Source organism: Lucilia sericata, unplaced genomic scaffold (genome assembly GCF_015586225.1).
Source record: "Lucilia sericata isolate MDLA Ls3-8-SP2 unplaced genomic scaffold, ASM1558622v1 Contig001097F_arrow, whole genome shotgun sequence".
Lineage (NCBI taxonomy): Eukaryota > Metazoa > Arthropoda > Insecta > Diptera > Calliphoridae > Lucilia > Lucilia sericata.
Genome location: NW_023995071.1, coordinates 150,821 through 153,746, shown reverse-complemented (window position 1 = coordinate 153,746; position 2,926 = coordinate 150,821). Strand labels below are relative to the sequence as shown.

At 35.5% G+C, this 2,926-nt stretch overlaps 1 non-coding gene across 1 annotated transcript; it reads left to right on the top strand.

Moving 5' to 3' along the window:
* The first annotated feature begins 555 nt into the window (after positions 1-555).
* Trnaf-gaa lies at positions 556-628 on the top strand. The gene has a single exon. It is a non-coding gene; the product is annotated as a tRNA-Phe (tRNA).
* The last annotated feature ends 2,298 nt before the right edge of the window (positions 629-2,926 follow it).

Below are 2,926 nucleotides of genomic sequence, written 5' to 3'. Positions count from 1 at the left end.
TTAGTATGAGAGTTAACGCCTACAATTCTATGAAATTCCTAGGAATTTTTTTTTATGGCTAGAACGAAAAAAAATCAGCCAAGCATTTAGTTTTTAAGTGGAATTTTAAAAAAAGTCAAGTTTAATTTTCCTTTTTCTTGACTATTTCTTTAATCCATTCGCATAATTTAAATTTATTATTTAAGTTCCTTTTATTTAAATTTTTTTGTGTAATATAAAGCAAGTAGTTTATTGCTGTCGTCTATAATTTGAAAACAATTTATTATCATCAAGATCATCAATTCTAGGCAGGGGGTTTTATTTGGTGTTTTTATTAAGACTCTTTAACCTTAATGGGCATGAATTTCATTTGAGCATAAATATTTTATTTAGTGCTAAGGGTTAGGTTGTCTGTGGGAATTTTATTTCTTATCATTAAAATATTATAAATAATTTTTTTTTTCTCGGTTTCATTTTGTTCATATTTGTATTTATCATAATTAGTGTGAAATAGTAATTTCTTTATCAGTTGTTATAATGGCTTTAAAAGAGTTTTCTGTTTTGTTTAATCATATAGCCGAAATAGCTCAGTTGGGAGAGCGTTAGACTGAAGATCTAAAGGTCCCCGGTTCAATCCCGGGTTTCGGCAAATAATCATTTTTTTTATATTTTTATTTTTAAAAATTTGTATTTTATTTAAATGTTAAATTTTTTTATTTTAATAAATAATTAAATTTAAAAATTAATTTAAACAAAAACTTAATAAAACTTCTTTAAATTTGGAATTTTTCAATTTTAACTTTAAATTCTTTTTTTTACGAAAAATAGCAACATTTGTGCTTAAAGATTAGAGATAGGAAGGAGTAAATAAATACCCTCCAAATGTCCTATTTGTATACAAAATAATTTTTCGACCACAGAAATATATATTCTGAGTTCTTATAAGATAGTGGAGCCGATTTAGCCATGTCCGTCTGTATGACCGTATGTTTACTTGATGCCTTTACAAATACAGGGTAAGCAGTAAGATGACTCACTACCGCCCCTTCCTGTGTGCCTTAAACCCACACGCAGTCGGTAATGGTTCAAGCACTTTTCTCAAATACTCGAGCTATCTAATCTTTGATCGTTGTTGCCCCGTTGCGCAACATCCGAGATTCCAAAACTTCACACCCTTTTTGACTCACTATCGCCCCTTTCTGTGTGCCTTAAATCCACACGAAGTTTTGGACGGAACCTTCGTAGGTCCATGAACAAGCACTTTCCTTAATACTCGAGCTATCTAATCCCTGATCGTTGTTGGCCCGTTGCGCAATTTCCGATATGCCAAAATTTCAATGATCTCTGTTGATTCGGCAACAGCACCCAGTCATGTTTTCCGAACTATATACAATTAATACCGACTTATTCCCGACGCTTTGCACACAGTGGGGTATCTATTGTCTTTGTCGGCAACAGCACCGAACCTACATATATCGATCCACATATAGTTTAACTAAAATCGAAGTGCTTTACACCTGCCTTTCAGCCTTATTTCAGGGAGGTACTTTTACAACTTTTGCACACCGATGGTGCATCTCCAATAATCGAGACAAGACAAAGTCAGAAACTCTGCTTACCGGTTCCCGTGGTTCCTGTTTATATGGTTCTTTCGTTCGAACGCAGGTCAAATCATTTCAAGGAAAGTCCGAGAATTAATTTGACATCACTAGTTTAAAGGCCCGGTAGACTGAACTATATACAATTGATACCAACTTATTCCCGACGCTTTGCCCACAGTGGGGTATATATTGTCTTTTTCAGCAACAGCACCGAACCTATATCGATCCACATGTAGTTTAACAGAAGTCGAAGTGTTTTACAAGAACATTTTTAGGGAGGAACTTTTACAACTTTTGCACCCCGATAGTGTCTCTCTAAAAACCGGGAAAAGACAAAGTCCGAAATTCCGCCTTGTGGGCTACCGTTTCCCGCGGTTCCAGTTTATATGGTTGTTTCGTTCAAACCCAGATCAAATTATTCCAAGAAAAGTCTGAGAATTCATTTGACAGCACTGAACTATAAACAACTGATACCAACTTAATCCCGACGCTTAGCCCATAGTGGGGTATATATTTTTCGGCAACAGCACCGAACTTATATCGATCCACATATAGTTTAACAAAAGTCAAAGTGCTTTACACGAACACCTGCTTTTCAGCCTTATTTCACGGAGGTACTTTTACAACCTTTGCACCCCAATGGTGCCTCGATGGTGCCCCTCTAATAACCGGACCAAGGCAAAGTCCGAAAATCTGCCTTGTGGACTACCGGTTCCCGTGGTTCCTCTTTCGTTCGAACCCAAGTCAAATTATTCCAAGGAAAGTCCGAGGATTCATTTGACATCACTAGTTTATAGTCCCGGCAGACTAAAGGTACTTGGTGGCACATCTTTTCCCTCGGATTGCATTCACATCAAGATGGAAGAAGTTCATTAACATAACATATCCCGGGGAGAGTCCATATGTGTGTTGAAATCAGTTTTCAGAAGATCTCAGATAACTAACAATATCCGCATCTTTAATAGTACTATCAGCAACGCTTTCCAGATGTTCCTATTTAAAATTAGCTAAATCGGTCCATATATATACATACATATAAAGGAGGAGATAGCTCTCATACAAATGTTCATACTTCACTAAAATGGATTTATTTTTAATCACTTCCTCTATAATCAAATATCAATAGATATAGTATTACCAACAAAAACCGGGTTTGGTCCATAGTTCCCATATATATGCTGCAATTGCCATAATCTAGTTTAGTTGACTTTCGCTAATGCATATATAGATGACAGTGATACGGGTGACCGATTTATTGAAATCAAAATTTGCTGATAACTTGATTGCTGATAACCAGACCGGACCATTGGTATAAAAGTTCATGTGATTTGATATTTCTCTATTAT